Raw genomic sequence first — 22,418 nt, forward strand, 5'->3', positions numbered from 1 at the left:
ATTGAGCTGTTCTGTGCTGGTCTAAGAGGCTTTTTGGACAATACAGTCAACAAATAGCATCATGAAGCGCTAGAAACACAGCAGACAGGCAATAGAGAAAGTTGTGGAGAAGTTTAAAGCAGCGTTGGGTTGTATATTGATAGCCTGGGCTTTTTTCTGCGAGAGCACTGTTCAACCCATCATCTAAAACCTGAAAGAACATGGCAAAACTGTAAACCAACCAAAACACTGCATTTTATTGCCTTGTACCTGTACCTGTGTAATGACAATAAAGTTGAATCTAATCTAATGTCCGTCCACCTAAACTGACAGAACAGCCATGAGGTAATGTTTGCAAAACAAATACAAATTTACAGCTTTCTGACACTTGGATGTTCAGCATAATGTTATCTGGTTAAATATTATCAACCCACTGATAGGCGCAAAACTTATGCTCTGTAATAAATGAGCTAATTTTTGCTCCAATCTGTGATAATACGTTCATCTTGGTGGTTGACACTAAACATTACCGTTTCCATGCATGTAAACATTAATAAAAAAGCGTTAATTTAACGGAAAAAAAATATTGTCAAGAAATGTTTTTCTCTTTTGACGATATTTTTGAAGATCCAGACATTAGCTAACTAGACAGAAGTCAGAAACTAGCCAGAATAGTTGGCAAGCATCTCTGCTTACTGTGATCACCAAAGAAAATAATGACACAAAAAAGAAGCAAAGAGATTAAACATGGCTGTTGCAGAATACATGTGCACGGATCACATTCTGGTTAAACTGTTGAGAAATCAGACTTAAGGAATTATTTTATATTCACTAAAATCCAAGCCTGCCATATACTACACTGTTGAAAACACTATGACGGAGCAGCTTGGAGGAGAACCATACTTCCTATGCACCACAGACCTTTGGACCGGTAGACGTGCAGCCTCATTTATGCCGTAACTCATAAAAAAATAAGGCTTACAGACAAGACCTGGGTGATACAAAGTTGGTGTTTGGATTGTGTCGGGCTCCATGCAGAATACACATGGGGAAATATGAGCAAAGCTCTGGAGGAGATTTTGCTGGAAAAAAGTAAACCTTGATTGCGTGGCCTTCATCACTACTCATAATGCTTCAAATAATACAAAAAAGCATTTGAGCATAATTTAACATGGGCTCCATGCTTTGGCCAAAACTGCCATTTGGCAATTAAAGCACTGGCAGTGTCTCTGCATCATTATCTAGATTAAGGAAAAATACCTGCAGGTTTTAGCAGGTCGATACGGCTGAACAGAGAAAAAGACAAAAAGGCGAAACACAAACTCTCACATGAGGAACTGACATGCTGGGACTCATCTTAAGTGAAGGTGCAAAGGTTATTTGAGCAGCAGGAAGCTGTGCGTGCAGTTGTAGCAGATAATAGATGGATTGTTTAGAAAGAAACTTTTGTATATAAAGTAAAAGGTGTTTTATTTGTTATAACGTTATATAAAAATACCATTAGTGAATACACCAATCTATTTTTAACTTTTAACCATAAAAGGCTGTCATGCATTCTGTCAACATTTGATCTAAACTGGTGAAGATTCTCAGTCATCCAGGTCATGGTCATTCCAAAAAAAGTAAAAAACAAAGCAACTGGACTTGTTTTCCGTAGTTGAAGACGTTTCACTTCCTCTCCCGGAAGCTTTCTCAATTCAAAAAGTCTGGAGTAATGATGAGTACCAAGCTTTATGATTTGATCTAAACCCACATGAGAGAGCGACATTTGCAGCTTTATTCTGAATTATTTTTTTATATTAATTGATGAAGTATTTGACCAAACCACCGAGCAATAATAAAGGTGTGAAAAAAACAAAGCATGAATTACTTCTTTAACAATCTACGGTGTAAAATATTTTGCACACCTTTTAATAACCGATAAAGTATTACCCATTTTAACTAACAATTTCTAAACATGTCTGTCCCATGTTACAATCAGTGCTGCTGGATAAATCAAACTGTGTTTTATTCCTGCCTGATGTAGTTTCATTCTCAGAACTGTGCTCTTCTCTTGGACACATTTATGGTTAAATCCAGAACATTTTTGACATTCATCCCTATGAAATGTAGGACTTTTTCTTAATTAGCTATTTGTAAAATAGCCTTTTTCGCCGCATACCTCTGCATCCTGATGATCATCGGTCTCAAACCATGTGTTGTAACAGGCCCCACTCTATGCGCAATTTCCACTTCAGGCTTCTAAGGCAGTTTATCTTTAAATACCTCATTGAAGAGGGACTCTATGAATTCGGTAGGTTTTCCATTTTCCATATCCTTGTCGAGGCCAAATACTCGGAGGTTAAATCTTTGGCTGTGACTCTCCAGCTTTTCAGTTTTATTGCTCACATTTTTCTTTCTGGAGAGCTTTACACTCACTCTCTGCTTCATCCATTCTGTCATGCATTCCGGACAAGCCCCACTCCGCATCAACAAGTTTGTCTTTGCAATTTTTCAGTCCGAGTTTTAGCGCATCATACTGCGGTTGTAGATTATTCAATGCCTCGTTTCTTTCTTTCTTTATTATTGCACGGATCAAGGAAGCTAATTCAGCTTCATTCACCTGTACAGCGTTGCTTTCCATTTCACTCTCAGCTGATCCTCTCCTCCCTGGAACAGGTGAGGTAACAATAGGGTCGGAGATAACCTGCGGTGTTTTTTTTCCTCAGCATTCAGTGATCTTTTCCTTGTTTTGCTTGAACTGATTATCCTTTACATCAATCGTTCTTGATCAGGAGGAAACTTTGGAACCTTAATTGTTTTAGGAGTTCAGCGTCCTTGGTATTCCACATACTCACTCTCTACAACCAGACATGACGTGTCTCCATCTGTTACTGATTGTCAGCTCATACATACATGTGACATCACATGTTTTATCTGTCAGAATACAAGTTTAGAAGTTACAAATACAAGTTATATGCTTGCAACTTTGCAACAATACAAGTTACGAGTACAAATCACAATTTTACGAGTGTGAATCCACAGCCCCTGATGAAGCTGTTTTACACTCCTTGCACTTGGATGTTTTATACCATCCATCCATCCATCCATTTCCTAACACGTCTATCCCTTGTGGGGTCGTGAGGGGTGCTGGTGCCTATCTTCAGCTATCAATGGGGGAGAGGTGGGATACACCCTGGACAAGTCGCCAGTCTATCGCAGGGCATGTTTTATACCAATCACCATTAAACAAAAAGAAGAGAAAGAAGAAGAAGAAGAAAACCACATTTTCATTCTCACTGATGAAACATCTGTTGTCACATGTCATTACTGCAACCAACTGGTAGTGTGTAATAGCTTCATCAGGTGTTGTAGATTCATACTCGTAAATTTGTGATTTGTACTATTTGTAAAGTTGCAACTTTGTAACTTGTATTTTCACCGATTAAACATCTGAAGTCACACATATATGTATGAGTTGACAACCAGGAACACATACAAATCTTAAATTAATTCACGTTTATTGACTTACATTTACAAATTCAGAGACCTACGCATACGTTTATATGGACAGTTATCTTACCCCATACTTCTCAGTCCAGATAGATACGACACACGAGGAGCAATGTCACTCCCTCTCTATTAATTTCCTATGAAACGTATGCGATGAGACGGCAAGTGCTTGTCCTCCTTCAGCCACGCAACTGCCGAAATTCACGTGTGTGAAATTTGAAGCTTGTACATGTGAACGTGCACACATGGACTTGTAGCGCGACACAAGAAAGTTGAACAATGGTCACCTTTTGTCACCGTCGCTTGGCACTAAAGCCATTTACCTGGATCATCTGTGAATGCGCCCTTAAAATTATGATATTCTCCATGCTATTTCCTTGTCTGTAATATAGAATGAACCCGGTTGTATTTTTATTTTGTAGAGTAGACATAAAGTCAAGATTTCAGTCAATTCCAGCAAAATCTTCATCCTTGTCAGCCATGGACTGGTTTGAAAATATCAAAAGCCCTCTAATTTCATAACCAATAAAATTTCTGGGAAGCAAGCGCTCCAGCAGCATGATTTGAAACTCTGCCGTCGCCGTTGCATCCGGTGTGTTGAGTCTTCACTGTGGTGGTGATAAAAGCCATTAGTTGCTGTCGTCTGTCACTCCCGTGTGTCGGGTCCAGTACTTGTAGAGTTCCTCAAGGATCATCAAGGCCCCAAGTATCTTGTTTTTAGGAAACATAACTATTTTCACTGCTTTGCAAATCCTTCAGATCTATCTGGCCATTCACAAAAACAAACAGCTCTTGGAAGCCATTATTGGACTGTCTTGCTGGATAAACTCACAGTTCTTCCACCTCAACAAAAACGAAACCAAGGTTTCTCAGGTTCTGCAGAACAGTTGACTGTAAAAGCTAGTGCAAACTTAACTCTTAAAGGACTCTTTTGGTTGAGATTGACTCCAATTTAGGAGATTAGATCTTTCCAATACCACTCTCAAGCCATTTCTGTCAAACAATTTGCTCTTCTGTCAATGATCTTGGCATATTTTTTGACAGCTCCATTAAATTTGCAAAGCAAATCAGTTCAGTTGTCAAGATGACCTTTTCCCCACTATGAGTTCTTACTAATGTAAAGCCTTATTTTGTCCCTAAGGACTTCTAAAGACTGATCCATGTTTTTAAATCAGCATACCTCAGTCATCCCTTCACCATTTGCAGCTTGTACAAAATGCTGCTGCTTATCTGTTAAGAGATATTCTTAACAGATTCTATAACATATATAATGTGTTAAACTGGCTTCCTGTTGATTACTTGATTAACTTTTTTTCAAGTTTTACTGATGGTGATAATGGTCTTGCACCATATTTAAAGGATCTCATACACTATATATCCACAAGAATAAGGTAAAAAAAAAAACAGTTATTTTTATATGTTCTGAGATGATTATGCCTTTTCTGTTACAGTTCTAAATGTTCTACATTATTTTTATTTCTTTTTAAACTAATGAATAATTATATTCAGTATGTGCTGTCTCTTTTCCTTTTAGCTACTCTTATCAATAATTCTGTTCTTGCTGTGAAGCACTTAAGTGCAACATGTTTGTAAAATTATATATATACATATAATTGACATTGATCTAAGTCAAGAGCTGATGGGCTTTAGATGTTGCTCTTGTTAAACACACCTGAAACAACCAACTGTTCATTACCAGGCTCCTGCAAAAATTAAACAGTGTTGTAATTGACTGTTTACAGTATGTGTCTAGTCTATCTCAATGTTAACCAAGACAAATTCACTGCTACAAAAGCAACAGCATTTCCAATTGCTGTCGTTACCCCGCCACCCACACGTTTCCTGTCTTCACCTCAGTATCAAGACTTTGAAGTAAAAGCATGTACGAAATTAACTTTACATCTCCCTTCAACAAAAAAGACAGAAGGACAACTACTGTGTTTTACGCAAATGGGAAAACACCAATAATCTACTCTGTAGTCCCTGAGAAGCTTGGGCATTAAATATGAAGCACTCTTTAAATTGTTTATCAACAGGTTAGATCTCCAATAAAAACTCTACTATACACAGGGCGCATATGTGTGTAAATGTCCTGAACAGTGAAATATTTATGAAAAATGCATCTAAGTTTTCTCAACTAAATTATTGCTGTTATTCTTAATCTGTTTTTTTGTGATTCTTTTTATCTTTTTTAGGGGAGCTATAAGTTAAAGATGTCTTTGGCTTAACTTCCTTGCCATATCTGTTCGGTAATGGCCGGAGTGTCCTGGCTGTTTTACAGTTTGTTCTTGTTCTGTGTCCCGTCTGTCACTGTTGCTGTAAAACTGACAGGTGCGTTGTTGATTATCAGGGGACGTCGGTTGTGCCTGTAGGTCTTTCCATCAACAATTCTGATGTAGTGGCTTTGGGGCTTTTAGACTTTTTGCATCACTGTTGCTGATTTCCATACCTCATTTGCTTGCAATGAGGTATGGAAATCTAGGCAGATTTGTGACCCAGTGTGTAGTGGTGATAGGGCTTTTGCAGCTTTGCTGTAGTACTCTTTTTGGTGCTTTCTTTCCTTGCTCATACAGTGTTGGGAAAGGTTACAAGAGGTTGTAGTTGTAGACTTGCGTTAGGCAGGAAAGAGCACCTGAGATTTGAGATTCAGAACGTCTGCTGCTGTATTTAATAAATCTGTCTCCTGTAGTAGCTAAAACATCTGTCTATTGATGAAAATTTTTAATCTTATGTTTTTTTACGGGGGACATTGAGTCTGAATGGACCATGTTCCACACCTCTATTGTTGAGGCGGCTAGTCGGAGCTGTGGCCGCAAGGTTGTCGGTGCATGTCGCGGCGGCAACCCTCGAACACGGTGGTGGACACCAGCGGTGAGGGAAGCCATCAAGATGAAGAAGCAGTCCTATCGGGCTTTATTGGCCTGTGGGACTCCGGTAGCAGTTGATATGTACCGGCAGTCAAAGCGACAGGTGGCTCGGCTTGTAGCCGAGGCAAAAACTCGGACGTGGGAAGAGTTCGGAGAGTCCATGGAGAAAGACTTCCGTACGGCTTTGAAGCGATTCTGGTCCACTATCCGGCATCTCAGGAGGGGGAAATAGTGCAGTACCAAAACTGTTTATAGTGGGGGTGGGGTGCTGCTGACCTCGACTCGGGACGTCGTGCGTTGGCGGGCGAAATACTTCGAAGACCTCCTTAATCCCACCAACACGTCTTACATTGCGGAAGCAGAGCCTGAGGACTCTGGGTCGGGTTCTCCCATCTCTGGTGCTGAGGTTGCCGAGGTTGTTAAAAAGCTCCTCGGTAGCAAGGCTCCGGGGGTGGATGAGATTCGCCCTGAGTACCTTAAGGCTCTGGATGTTGTGGGGCTGTGTTGGTTAACGCGGCTCTGCAGCATTACGTGAACATCGGGGGCAGTTCCCCTGGATTGGCAGAATGGGGTGGTGGTCCTCCTATTTAAAAAGGGGAACCGGAGGGTGTGTTCCAACTACAGAGGAATCACACTCTTAAGCTTCCCTGGTAAGGTCTATTCAGGGGTTCTGGAAAGGAGGGTCCGTCAAATAGTTGAATCTCGGATTCAGGAAGAGCAGTGTGGTTTTCGTCCTGGCCGTGGAACACTGGATCAGCTCTACACAGATTCTGTTCATAACTTTTATGGACAGAATTTCTAGGCGCAGCCAAGGTGTTGATGGGATCCGTTTTGGTGGCCTTAGGATTGCGTCTCTGCTATTCGCGGATGACGTGGTCCTATTGGCTTCATCAGGGCGTGATCTACAGCTCTCACTGGAGCGGTTCGCAGTAGAGTGCGAAGCGGCCGGGATGAAAATCAGTGCCTCCAAATCTGAGACCATGGTCTTGAGCCGGATAAGGGTAGAGTGCCTTCTCCGGGTTGTGGAGGATGTGCTATCCCTAGTAGAGGAACAAGTATCTTGGGGTCTTGTTCACGAATGAGGGGAGGATGGAGCGGGAGATCGACAGGCGGATTGGTGCAGCGTCTGCTGTGAAGCGGGCGCTGTACCGATCCGTTGTGGTGAAGAGAGAGCTGAGCCAAAAGGCAAAGCTCTTGATTTACCGTTCGATCTACGTTCCTACCCTCATTTATGGTCACGAGTTTTGGGCCGTGACCGAAAGAACGAGATCCCGGATACAAGCGGCTGAAATGAGCTTTCTCCGTAGTGTGTCTGGGCTCTCCCTTAGAGATAAGGTGAGGAGCTCAGTCATCCGGGGAGGACTCAGAGTAGAGCCGCTGCTCCTCCACGTTGAGAGGAGCCAGTTGAGGTGGCTCGGGCATCTGGTTAGGATGCCTCTTGGACGCCTCCCTGGTGAGGTGTTCCGGGCACGTCCCACCGGGAGGAGACCCAGGGGAAGACCCAGGACACGCTGGAGGGACTATGTCTCCCGGCTGGCCTGGGAACGCCTTGAGATTCCCCCAGAGGAGCTGGCCCAAGTGGCTGGGGAGAGGGATGTCTGGCCCTCCCTACTGAAACTGCTACCCCCGCGACCCGACCCCGGATAAGCGGAAGACGATGGATGGATGGATCTTTTTTTACCCAGCTTGAGGCACATTTCATGGAGTGAACCTACGCACAGACATGCTCACTTTAGAGCAGTGTGTCTTGGATGCTTGATAGCAGTTTAAACAGGTCCTTCTCAAAAAATTTGCATATTGCGATAAAGTTCATTATTTTTCCATAATGTCATGATAAAACTTGAACATTCATATATTTTGGCACACAGCTCACGGAAACCCAAACATCCTATCTCACAATATTAGCATATTTCATTCTCTTCACAATATCCCACAGATTCTCTATGGGGTTCAGGTCAGAAGAGTTGGCAGGCCAATTGAGCACAGTGATACCATGGTCAGTAAACCATTTACCAGTGGTTTCGGCACTGTGAGCAGGTGCCAGGTCGTGCTGAAAAATTAAATCTTCATCTCCATAAAGCTTTTCAGCAGATGGAAGCATGAAGTGCTCCAAAATCTCCTGATAGCTAGCTGCATTGATCCTGCCCTTGATAAAACACAGTGGACCAACACCAGCAGCTGACATGGCACCCCAGACCATTACTGACTGTGGGTACTTGACACTGGACTTCTGGCATTTTGGCATTTCCTTCTCCCCAGTCTTCCTCCAGACTCTGGCACCTTGATTTCCAAATGACATGCAAAATTTGCTTTCATCCGAAAAAAGTACTTTGGACCACTGAGCAACAGTCCAGTGCTGCTTCTCTGTAGCCCAGGTCAGGCGCCTCTGCCGTTGTTTCTGGTTAAAAAGTGGCTTGACCTGGGGAATGCGGCACCTGTAGCCCATTTCCTGCACACGCCTATGCACGGTGGCTCTGGATGTTTCTACTCCAGACTCAGTCCACTGCTTCCGCAGGTCCCCCAAGGTCTGGAATCGGCCCTTCTCTACAATCTTCCTCAGGGTCCGGTCACCTCTTCTCGTTGTGCAGCGTTTTCTGCCACTTTTTTCTTCCCAGAGACTTCCCACTGAGGTGCCTTGATACAACACTCTGGGAACAGCCTATTCGTTCAGAAATATCTTTCTGTGTCATACCCTCTTGCTTGAGGGTGTCAATGATGGCCTTCTGGACAGCAGTCAGGTCGGCAGTCTTACCGACCTGACCGCTTTGAGTGATGAACCAGGCTGGGAGTTTTAAAGGCCTCAGGAATCTTTTGCAGGTGTTTAGAGTTAATTTGTTGATTCAGATTATTAGGTTCATAGCTCGTTTAGAGACCCTTTTCATGATATGCTAATATTGTGAGATAGAAATTGTGGGTTTCATGAGCTGTATGCCAAAATCATCCGTATTAAGACAATAAAAGACCTGAAATATTTCAGTTAGTGTGCAATGAATCTAAAATATATGAATGTTCAAGTTGTATCATTACATTATGGGAAAAAATTAACTCCAAATTATTTGAGAAGGACCTGTATGCATATGCATGCATGTGTGAGCCTGTGCTAGACACATGGCATTGTTGCGACTGAGTATGTGCCACCTGTGTGCTTATAGACTTCCTTTCTGATTATTCATGCATTATGTGTGTGTCGATGTGCACGTTTACATTTGTATGCATGAGTTAGGAGAGTCAACTTGTGGAACTATAGTAAACAAATTATTCAACGGCTGTCCACTGCTTTCACTTCCCTCTGGTTGGAATTCTTGTTAACAAGAGTCAGTATTGTTGGTGAATAAAGAAACGGACTGCCATCTTCTTGCCCAAATCTCTGTCTAAGGAGTGAGGGGAGATGCTTATTGCCTTAGGCGCCTCTGTGAATGGTGCCTGCACTTCAGTTCCGCCTCTTTTCCACATAAAAAGCACCCCCATTTGACCAGTTTTTGGTCTCAAAAATAATTAATGGAAATCAGGTCGTACCTTACTGGCAACAGTAAAATCATGTTTTTCATTATACTCTTTTAAAGTGACTTATGGCTAAGAATAAACAAGCAATGGTTAAAAACTCATGAGTGTATCACACATATGTTTGGATGTAGTGTGTCTTTGGCATATGCCTGTTATGAGTGGCTGTGTCTATGCGAGCTGTATATAGTAATAATAAACTGTGTTGAGGGGGAATCACAGCTAGTTGTGTAAATGGTTTACAATGATTTACGCAACAAAAGCAATGTTATATGTTTGTGGATACCACTCAAACATTGTACATAACTTCTATAGTTACATAATATCTGTTTTCGTGTTTGGATGCAGATAATCTGGGGTTAATACATTACAGGAGACAACTGCTTTTAAATTAAGCCCTTTTACACAAAACGCTTTTTGCAGTAATTATAAAGTAGCTATTAAAGGACGTTGCTTATTATAAGCAAACTGGGGGTGTGTCCTATGTAGGCCGAATTTGAAGACATACCACAACGATGCGCCAAAGGTTGTCCAAATTTGAAGGCTCCTTCAAATCCGGTCTACCAATGCGGCATTCTTTCCCCTGGATTTAATGGATGAGTCCATCGTATCCTTTGCTGCTAATTCTATCCCAGGATTCATTGCGGTTTGAGGAGGTTTGTTTAACGGGAAATAGCAACGCTGGAGAGGAGTGAAAAGCTGGAAATAAAGTTGGAAATATTGTGCTTTCTGTGACATAAATTTTACTTTTAAAACGTTTTTAGCCAAGAAGTCAGGTGTGGAAACCTGAAATGTCCACTCGGTGTATTGAGATATTGCTTAGCTTTAAAAATGCTCTGATCCGTTTGGACATCCCTGCTCCCGCACAGCCAGCTTGCTGTGGCGAGACACAACGACTGTCTCCCAGGACGTCGCTTTCAGACTCCCGCTGTCTTTCTGCAAGAAGTTAAAAGCTGGAGTAATTCAGTCAAATGATATCTAATGTTAACGTTTGGTTACTTTATTAATTTTCTCTACAAATAAAGTGATATAGGCTTTGTTCAGTAGTTAGGGATAAGTTGTTAAACATATTACTAAACAAATAGTATTTGTGATTAATTTCATTTGGTGGTATATTTATATCTATGAACATATAAATTACTTTGAACTACAAATAGCTGATTGATGAATGAAAGTAAGGTGATTTGACAAAACAAGAACATTTTAAACAAAACATCAGTAAAGGCAAAAATAAAACCCATGTAGGTATTTAGTTGAAATGGGGAGATCAGCCTTTGAGTTCCGTTAGATCGGCTCTATAGCTGTGATTAGTGCCGTTTCGGTTGACAGGCAGTAGACATTACACTGAGGTAATGGTGGGGACATTGGTGGAGCATTCGATATAGTTAATCACTCCATTCTGTTTAAGCGCCTGGAAAACTGGATCGGCCTTTCTGGTACAGCACTCAACTGGTTTAAATCCTACTTAAAGGACAGGAACTTTTTGTGTCAGTAGGTCAATTTACATCAGAGACGATAAAAATCACATGTGGGGTTCCCCAAGGGTCCATCCTGGGTCCCCTCCTCTTCAATATCTACATGCTCCCTGTAGCTCAGATCATAAAAAACAATATCAGCTACCATAACTATGCAGATGACACACAGCTCTACATCACCATGTCACCAGGTGACTATGGACCCGTTCAAGCACTGAGAAAATGCCTAGAAGAAATCAATGCATGGATATGCCAACATTTTCTCCAATTTAATAAAAACAAAACTTTTTTGGACGAATAGATGAGCAATCAGAAGTTAGTGCACAACTTAATTTGCTTCAGCTAGTAACCACTGATCAGGCCTGAAATCTGGGTGTAGTGATAGACTCAGACCTGAACCTACAAAGGCATCTAAAGACAATTACAAGGTCAGCTTTCTATCACCTGAGGAACATTTTCAGGATTAAAGGACTAATGTATCAGCAAGATCTGGAAAAACTAATCCATGCGCTTATATTTAGTAGAATAGATTACTGCAACGGTGTTTTCACAGGTCTGCCTAAAAAGTGGATCAGACAGCTGCAGCTGATCCAGAATGCTGCTGCCCGCGTCCTCACTAAGACTAAGAAAGTAGAGCACATCACCCCCACCTCCTTACACTGGCTCCCTGTATCTCAGAGAATAGACTTACAATCCTTCTGTTGGTCTATAAATCCCTAAATGGCTTAGCACCTAAATACATCACAGACTTGTTATCAGTGTATCAACCCTCCAGACCACTCAGGTCTTCTGACTCCAGCCTACTCTGCATACCTAGAACCAGAACCAAAAACGGTGAAGCAGCATTTAGTTCCTATGCTCCACTTATCTGGAACAAACTTCCTAAAAACTGTAAAAGTGCTGAAAGCCTGAGTTCCTTTAAATCAAGATTAAAAACACATTTGTTTAGGATTGCCATTTGACTGTTCTAGTCAGGCCAACTGACAGCTTTGCTCAGGCCCGGGACAACACAGTCTTTTTTGGCCCCCCCCCCTCTACACCTGCCGCCACTACACACACACACACACACACACACACACACACACACACACACACACACACTAAAAAAAGTCAACTTAACTGTATACTTTATTCTCCTATGCATTTTATTTTATTCAATAATCTGCTGTTTACAGAAATATTTTTTTGTCCTCCAAACAAGTCTTAAATTACTTCACTTCATAAATGTGGTTTGACCCTCTGAATCTGCTGGCAGTTCATTTTCCATCTCTGAGAAAGGCTTCCTTTTTGCCATTAAACGCATAACATTCACTTGATCAGAATCCGTCATTTTTGTTGGTCATAACGCGGGATCATTGAAATTAACGGCATGTCCAATCGGGCAGTAAGCCCCTCAACCTGCACACTTTGTCATCGGTAGGGACGGCTCTTTCTGTCTCCTCCTCAAACACACGCTGTCTCTCCCCCCTGAAGCCACGTGTTGAGACGGGAGAACTGTTACATGGCTCTCCTGCTGCACTCTGTCTTTCAGACTGAACCTGGACCTCTGCCATCTCTCTGCTTTCTGCTCTTTTGGCGCTAAGCTCAAAAACGCATGTCTTCTTACCTGGCTCTGGATGGGCATCATTCCTCTGCAATTCCGTTCCTGAACTTGTTCATGACTCATCCTCAGTTTTTTTTTTTTTATATTTATTTTATATTTTATATATTTATATAATACCTCAAGCCTTTGGTGTCATCTTCTCTTTTTCTCTTCTCTTTTCTTTTCTGTGCGCCGGACTTCCGAAAACCTGACTTTCTTATTTTGCAGCGAAACTAACTTTCAAAGTTGCAGCCAGCCGTTGTCCTAATGGTCAAACCATTTTATGTTAAGGTGGGGGGAGTTCTAATGGCCCTTTGCAGAAAACATATTACATATACCTAATGCAGACATATATATGTATTTAGTTACTCTAATATTAGAGTACCCGTTTGTCCGCCCCTTGTCAGCGGGCGTGGTTCTAGTTAAACTGTTTTACTGAAACATCACCAGTTTAAGTTTGTTGTCAAACTGTTTTTAATATTTACTTTTAGTTTCCAATTACCCATTTTATTTTGTTTAAATTTTTCCACATTTTATTCCAACTTGCTTTTATTCTGTTTTTATTTTCTTATGTTTCAATCATGTAAAGCACTTTGTACTGAAATGTGCTATACAAATAAATTTGTCTTGTCTTACATTGGCCTGCGGTAAAGCTGTTTGTCCACAAGAATGTGAACAGAGCTGCAAGACTGCTTCCTGGTCAGTTGCAAGTGAGGGTTTTTTTAGCCAGAGAGACTAGGGAAAGATCATAGACCCCTTAATTGTCTCATAAACACTTGGGTTACCATCACAGGGACTTAGAAGAGGATATATTAAGATATATATGTGTAGTGTAGCTTTAAAGCATGCTATAATTTTGACAGAACTGAATGAACATTTTAACTGAGATGTTTAAATTGAACCATGATGGGCATTTAGATTTCATAGACTCCCCTTTCACATTGAGATGATTGTTAGCTACCAGGAAACCAAAAACATTTTTGCACCATGTCACAAAATATTTACAGTGATGTTACAGACAGCCATGTGTTCTTTGTGGTCTGATATTTTACATAGGCAAAGAGTACAAAGTGTTGTATGTCCCCAGTCTGCTGTTTCTGCTATGGGGTGCCAGCAGTCCATGAGGTCTGTTTGTTTATTTCTGCAAATATGTAACTGTCAGTACTGTCCAGTGTGTTCTCTCCCTCAGTTGTCATTGTTCCTGTAATCCAGCCACGCAGATATAACTTTATAACAAGGGTTAAAATGAGAGATGTCAACAAATGCATTCTTTTCTGTGCTTACATTTTCTGATTAAAGCATCTTAACAAACATTATGGAGTAAGACACATTGTATCCTATCAAATTTGATAAGGCAAAATACCATTAAATGGGGTATTTGATATGGGCAAAAAGATATATTAGTTTTTCTTTGCCATAGAAAGAGACCACTGGGTTGATATCCCTTACAGGGTGTAACCTTTTTCCAAGGAGCTTCTTATAATCCTCATGCTCATTAAAAAAATGACTCATACATACTTTAGGAATTTATATTTTAAACCTTTCTACCTAAATAGTCTCAATCTGTTTCTTTGAAGTATAAACTTTACAGCAATTTAAACCATATTTATCTGATTCTGAACAGTTTCAAACACAGTTAATGTATTCAGGTTATCTGTTAGCTTTGTTTTCCAATCTTAAGGCATCCAATAACAGTGAAAAAACGGTAACAATACCAAGAAACCCATTTTATTTTATTTAATTACAGGAAACGGGTGGAGCTGATCTGAGGAAGCTAAACTGGTTGATCGTGTCTGGTAACAGGGGAGTGAACTGAGCTGACTGAATAACTGGCTAGTGAAAACATGTTAACTAAAACACAGTTTAAGAACAAATCAGGACAAAAGCAAACTAAAACAGAACTTAAACCTATGACAAAACTCAAACTTTGACAATACACTGCAAAAACAGATCTGAAAATAAGTAAAATGTTCTTAAAGTTGGTGTATTTATCCTTGATTTTTGACAGGCAAATAAGATTATCTGCCATTGGAATGAGTATTTTGGCCCCTAAAAAAGATAATTAGACATCCTGCACTTGAAATAAGATTATGGAGATGAATTGTTCCTATTTTAAGTGCAAAAATCTCATTCCATTGGCAAATCATCTTACTTACCTGCTTAAATCAAGGACAAATACACTAACTTTAAGAATATTTTACTTTCCGTTTTAGCAGTGTAACAGGATACCACTGCAGTTAAGTGCAAAACAAAGATACCCAGTTGCAAACATTTTAAAGCAAACAATAACCAAAAACTACAGTATAAACTTTAGTCTACTTCTGATCCTTAAAATCCCAAACAACACTATACTAACGCTCCCGCCACTTGTTTATCCTTCCATCTTGCACATTTTTGCCTTTGACTTGAGCGATAATAAAATAGTGCCTAAACGTTCAGCTTCCTACGCTGTCTTTGAATTTCCAAGGTTCTCCTGCAGTGTGTCTCTCTTGCTGTTGGTCTACTCGGCCTACTTGCTGTTGGCCTAGCTTTGGCCCTTCACTAGAAAAAAACCTCCCACGGCAGAGTGTACTCTTAAGAATAGTTGCTTTACTTGATCAAGTTGTAGTAACGCGCTACATTATATTGCAAGTAATGTAACGGCGTTCAAAAAATCAGAAAAGTAATTTATTAGATTACGCTATTATTGAAAAAGAAAATAGGTTACACTGTTACTAATGCCATTATTTTCTAACATTGTTACTACCAACACTGCATATCAGAATGAATCTGTCTGCATTTGAGTATGAATGAGTTAATGTGGCTCTAGTGTAAAGTGCTTTGAGTGGTCTGTGTGTCAAACAAGATATACATTCAGTGTATTTACCATTTATGATGTTTAAATTATATAAATAAATATTTTGTAATAACTAGTTCAGTCATCTTTATTTATAAAATAGTTTTCCTTGCTGACATAAATATCAAGTTAAACTGATTGTTACGTCCCAGAAAGGGGCCAACATATTTAAGGACACGTAGAAAAAAAAACTAAAGTCGTGAAAGTGCGTCAGCAACTACGTTGTCCTTACCACGAACATGATGGATAGCGATATTAAAAGATTGAAGCCGCAGAGACCAGTTCATCAAACGTCGATTTTTATTACGCATGCGGTCCAGAAAAACTAAAGGATTATGGTCTGTAAAAACAACCACAGATCCGCTGGAACCGCCTACATACACTTCAAAATGTTCTAAAGCGAGGACCAACGCTAGTGCCTCCTTTTCTATGGTGGAATACCATCTTTGATACGTGTTACGTTTCTTTGAAAAATAAGAAACCGGATGCTCCACCCCATCAGTACCATCCTGTAAAAGGACAGCTCCGACCCCAGAATCACACGCATCCACAGCCAACTTAAATGGCACATCAAAACGAGGGGCAGACAACACAGGAGCGTTAATAAGCAAATTTTTTGTTTGCTCAAAAGCGGATTGACAGCGTTCTGACCAAATAAAAGCTACTTTAGGGCTAAGCAGATCTGTTAAAGGGGCAGCTACAGAGGAAAAGTTTTTGCAGAACCCCCTATAGTAACCAACCATTGCTAGATAGCGGCGTAGCTCAGTACGATTGGTGGGTACAGGAACAGACAGAATAGCCTCTACTTTAGCCTCAACAGGGCGCACTTGACCTCCCCCCACCCTTTTTCCAAGATAGGTCACTGTTGCTTGGCTAAATTGGCATTTAGAAAGGTTAACAGTCAAATTAGCCTCACTCAGACGCGCAAAAACAGTTCTCAAATGTTCAACATGCTCAGCCCATGTAGCAGAACATATCACCAGATCATCCAAATAAGCCTCACAAAATGATAAACCGGACAAAACCACATTCATTAGCCGTTGAAACGTTGCTGGGGCGTTACGCATCCCAAAAGCCATTACCGTATACTGAAGGAAATCATCAGGTGTGACAAAAGCGGAAATTTCCTGGGCTCGTGCTGTTAAGGGTACCTGCCAGTATCCCTTCAGCAAATCCAGCTTAGTCACAAACTTGGCAGCCCCTACATGGTCCACACAGTCCTCCATACGTGGCAATGGATAACAATCTGGCTTAGTCACCCCATTTACCTTCCTGAAATCCGTACAGAAACGGTCTTCTCCATTGGCTTTAACTGTAAGGAGGCATGGCGAACTCCACGCACTACTGCTGGCAACAGCAAGTCCATGTTTCACCATGTACTCCACCTGTGTTTTCAAACGGCGTCGTTTGTCCGGGTTCACTCTGTAAGGGTGCTGTTTAATGGGCTTGGAATCACCAACATCAATGTCATGGCTAAGCACACGAGTCTGAGTGGGAATGTCTGCAAACAGCAACACATGAGACTGGATCAAATTAATGACATCAGCCTGCTTGGAAAAATCAAGGTGAGACAACAAGAGAGGTAAGTTTTCCAGCATTTCTGAATTTGGAAACTTTCCTTTAGAGACATCCGGCAAACAGACGTCACCTTCAGGTTCAGCACCACACAGCTCCTCCCCTGCATCCGCACCGGCCCCGACACATACGTCAGCTGATTCACTGGAAACACAACTGACAGTCAGAGAGGCTGCACGCTCGATGTAAGGCTTCAGCATATTAATATGACATAGGCGAGATTTCCGCCTTCGATCAGGAGTAGAGACCAAATAATCTCTATCTCCGACTTTCTTCTTGACCACATAAGGGCCACTGTAGCGTGCTTGTAAGCTAGAACCCGGAACTGGAAGTAACACCAATACTTTGTCACCCGGCTCAAAAACTCTCATAACTGCATTTCTGTCAAACCAGGACTTCATTTTAGCCTGTGCAGTTTTTAGACTATCTTTGGCTATCTCGCACGCATGGATCAGCTTCAGCCGAAAGTTACTCACATAGTCCAATAAGTTTTGGTCAGATTTTTCACACAACCACTTCTCTTTTAATAATTTTAATGGCCCACGAACAGTGTGAGCAAAAACCAAGTCCGACGGACTGAACCCCAGAGACTCCTGAACCACTTCCCGTATGGCAAACAGTTGTAAATGTACCCCTTCATCCCAGTCCTTTTCGAACTCCAAACAGTAGGTGCGAAGCATTGTTTTTAACGTTTGATGGAAACGCTCGAGTGCCCCCTGACTTTCTGGGTGATAAGCGCTGGAGTGACAGTGCTTTATGTCAAGTTGTTTTAAAACCTGTGCAAAAACTTTGGACATAAAGTTAGATCCTTGGTCAGTCTGCACAACCCGAGGTAAACCAAACAATGAAAAAAACTTTGTTAAAGCTTTCACTATTACTGGTGTAGATATCTTACGCACTGGGAAAAACCTCTGGAAATCGAGTGGAGGTACACATCACTGTTACTAAGAACTTATTCCCCGCTTTGGTTCGAGGTAACGGACCCACACAGTCAACCAGTACTCGTTCGAATGGTTCAGCAATAGCTGGAATGGGATACAATGGTGCGGGGGAATTGTCTGATTGGGTTTTCCAGATACTTGACAGAAATGACACGAATTACAGTAGCGTACGACATCCTTCTTCAATCCTGGCCAAAAGAAATTACGCAAAATGCGATCATATGTTTTTCTTATGCCAAGGTGACCAGCTAGTGGATTGTCATGTGCTAACTGCAAAATCTCTGTACGATATGGGGTTGGAACAACAATCTGTTTCACCACACTCCACTCTTCAACAGGGGAAACATTTAATGGCGTCCATTTACGCATTAAAAGACCATCATTTAGGAAAAAGCCAGAAGAAATGGAGTCGGACTTATCAGTTAACGCCTCGCTAAATAAATGTTCTAAGCTTTTGTCAGTTTTTTGGAGATCTATCAACTGATTTCTGGACAAACACAGATCCTGTGCATCCAACATGTCTTCCTCCACAGTTCTCTTTAATGACACAGGTTTGGATTCAATGTTGCACAGAAAACTATCACTCAAGTCCAAGTCATCTTTATCGACCTCTTGTTGACGCTTAAGTGCTGCACGCGTAACTGCACATGATGTGAACACATCAGGGAACGTACGAGCAAGCTCATCTGGACAGGTTTGCAACACCGGGACGGGTGTAACGTCTGGAGTAACTAACACTCGACCCCCAGCCAAATCGTTGCCCATGATCATGGAGACGCCTGCTATAGGAAAACTAGGGCGCACCCCAACCACAGCGTTACCAGACCACAGCTCAGAGTGGATCACAACTTTGTGCAGTGGGACACCAATGTCTTGCATGCCAAAACCACGAACTGGCACATCAGAACCAATTGCAGTGTCACTATTTAATGGCAAAACCCCCTCCAAAATAAAGGATTGAGAAGCAGCAGTATCACGCAATATTTTTACTGGGATTTTCTCACTACTATCAGACACAGAAATAAACCCATCCATAACAAAAGGCTTAAAATCGGCATATTCACAAGACTTTGTTGAAAGTAACTGAGTAACGTGATTTACGGTTTTAACTAGAGCAACCGGCTTAGTGTTCTTTTTCTTTAAAACCGGGCAGTTGGCCACAATGTGTCCTTTCTTTTTACAATAAAAACACGTCACAGTAGCTTTAAAATCCAACACATGTTCGGACTTACTTTCAACACCACTGAGTGCAGCATGGGTCTCTGATTCAGTGAACGAAACAGGTTTCGCCCACTCTTTCCCGTTATTTTCTAGTTTGTCAAACTTATGAAAGACATGTGATCGCTCAAAATTAGCTTTGTGTGTTAACATGTACTCGTCAACAAGTACTGCAGCTTCTGACACATTTGACACTTTATTTTCATTTAAATAGGTAGTAACCTTCTCTGGCAAACTGTTTTTAAAATCTTCCATTAACATGAGCTGCTTAAGTTGTGCAAAGTCCTTGACATTTTTAGAAGAGCACCAACGATCAAAGAGAATTTCTTTGTCTCTGACAAATTCTACATACGTTTGATTGTAATGTTTTTTCAGTTTGCGAAATTTTTGGCGATACGCTTCAGGCACTAATTCATACGCCCGCAAAATAGCACTTTTAACTTTGTCAAAATCAAGGCTATCTGCCACAGACAGCGAAGCATATGCCTCTTGCGCTTTGCCAATTAATGCACATTGCAACAACAAAGTCCACATCTCTTTCGGCCATTTAAGTGCGAGTGCCACCCTTTCAAATAGGGTGAAATATTTATCAACATCTCGCTCATTAAATGGAGGAACCAAGCGAACATTTTCTTTCACACGCAGGTCAGCTTGTATCTCCAGTTTCCTTTGTTCAAGATACAACTCCTTCTCTCTCAAAGCCAGCCGTCCTAATTCAACTTCAAGTTCTTTTAGACGAACTGGGTCATCTGACGAAGCTTCCAAAGGAGACGCAGGAGGACTTTTTGGTAAGCTTGTAGCAGAAAAAATCCCAATCTGAACCAGTGCTGCTGACAACTCAGTTTCAATTGCTCCTCTTTTAGCACGTCTATTTACTGTAACTTCAAAATGATCGGCTACTAACAGCAACTGATCCTTCGTGCATCTATCCAAGGACTCCAAAGTGGGCTTTTTAACAAACTCATCCAGGTCAAACTCCATGTCTAGACCGTAGAATCAAGCCACACAAATTAACAACATGCAGCCCATGCACAACTAAAGCTACCAGCACACCACGCCCAACTGTCCTAATTAACCACCACAACACCTCCGACTGTTCCAAAAATACACAACAAAACCAGCATAACTGCCAAAAACAACCGCAGGACACAACTAGTTGCTAGGTAAACAATTTTTTTGACGAGCCCCCATAAATATGTTACGTCCCAGAAAGGGGCCAACATATTTAAGGACACGTAGACAGAAATGAGGGTTAACAACAATAGTTTATTTTCAAAAACCTCTCTTGGACTTCTTTTTCAGGTTCTTTCCTTCTCTGTGGAGGGAGAGGGGAAAAAAAGAGAGTGAGTTTAAATACCCTCAGTTTCTCTGTGTCCAAAAAAAAAGGGAGAGTGAAAATGAGAAAAAAAACATCTCTCTCCAAAGTATTAACAGAATGTTGGACCTGGTGAGCCGATCAAAAGAACACAATGCTATAGTAGAGGGCCAACCCTATACAGGGCCGTCGAAGCCTCTACTATAAGCAGACTAAAGCAAAACAAAAAAACTATTGCAAAGTAAAAACCGAAAACAGAACAACCGGTCCCACCAGGCCAAAATCATCAAAACAGCAAACAAACAAAAAGCTAACAAAAATACCACATGGCCGGCTGGAGTCGTCAGCTGTCACCGTCAGCTGGGTCACACAGCTCCAGAAGACGTCCGATCACCGCAATCAGGACACATCCTTGGTGGTGGTGACAAGTGGAAGGGCGGGGCCCCAATATGTTGAGACCCAGCCTATTTATAGGCGGACCAATAGCACCACAACTAATGTAATCCAATTATCAAACAAAATAAAAATTATCTAATGCTCAAATCTCTCAACAAAACCACTCAACTAAAGTTCAATACAAAACAAAAAAAAAAACAAATAAACAAAATTGTGTGCCCAAAGCACATAACACTGATACCAAAATGTAGCTGCAGCATCCTTGGCTCACCACAGTCAAACAAGTGTACGGTGAGGAACACCCTTGAAGGGTTGCAAGTCAGACTTGCTTGAATATGGCACAAGTTAATTAATTGATAAGGAAGTTAAGTTTAATTTTACTGACCCTTAGTACAGAGCCTGTGCTTGAAAATGAGTATGGCACCAGCGTTGGATTGGTTATAGTTACTAGTTACTTCTTTAGAGAAGTAATAAACTTTAAATACCATCAAGTCAAATTACTTCAGATAAGTACCTGAGTTACAATATTGTAAATGTAATTAATTACCAAGGAAATTAACTGTTTTGTTACTTTAAAAAAAGCAAGCAAAGATGTTTGGATCCCCTCTGAATGGAATTTCAAACTACGTTTAAATGTTTAGTATAAAACAGAAAAAAATATTTAATAAATGGGAATTTAACAGAAGGAACTACAACATATTGCACACTGTACAACAAAACTAAGGTATATAAATGTAAGCAGCTAATGAAACATGTAAACACCACCACTGCTGTCTTTATCCATTGACAATCTATAACACTGCCCTCATAGTGGCTTTGAAAAAGTTAAGCTGACATATTTTAGGTCTACATGCATGCAGAGAAGACAGCAGATTATTTTAACCACCACTACATCTTCACATCTTATCCCTAAACTGCAAGATACATTACAGTTACATCTAGAGCTGGGCAATGTATTGGGATTTTAAAAATGGTTAAAAAAAATTAAAGCGATATAAAATGAGACTATATTGTTTATAACAAGATGGTCTATGTTGCATTAGAATGATACTTTTCTGTGTTCCAGTAGCTTATTTTTCAGCCTTTTCTCATATTTATCTACAGCTGTTTGTTAAAAATAAATGTGCCTGTGAGACATTTGGGATAAAGCATTGATTCAGAGGTGCCATTTTATAATTTCCTTATGAAAAGAAAAACGTATCAGGATAAATATCGTATATCGGTGATAGCCTAAAAGTATG

The 22,418-nt window shown here is 40.9% G+C and overlaps 1 protein-coding gene across 2 annotated transcripts in view; it reads left to right on the forward strand.

Annotated features, from left to right (window-relative positions):
* b4galnt1a (beta-1,4-N-acetyl-galactosaminyl transferase 1a) overlaps positions 1-22,418 on the forward strand; it is a 44,714-nt gene that overhangs the window by 10,960 nt on the left and 11,336 nt on the right. The window contains exon 1 of one of the 2 annotated variants that reach the window (XM_036137651.1): positions 20,160-20,254. The exons of the other annotated variant lie outside the window; for it this stretch is intronic. The gene's annotated coding sequence lies outside the window, so the exon portion shown is untranslated. Of the gene's footprint in view, positions 1-20,159; positions 20,255-22,418 lie in introns of those variants that run through there. 2 annotated transcript variants of the gene reach the window in all.

Source organism: Fundulus heteroclitus, chromosome 1, assembly GCF_011125445.2.
Source record: "Fundulus heteroclitus isolate FHET01 chromosome 1, MU-UCD_Fhet_4.1, whole genome shotgun sequence".
In the NCBI taxonomy this organism is placed as follows: Eukaryota; Metazoa; Chordata; class Actinopteri; order Cyprinodontiformes; family Fundulidae; genus Fundulus; species Fundulus heteroclitus.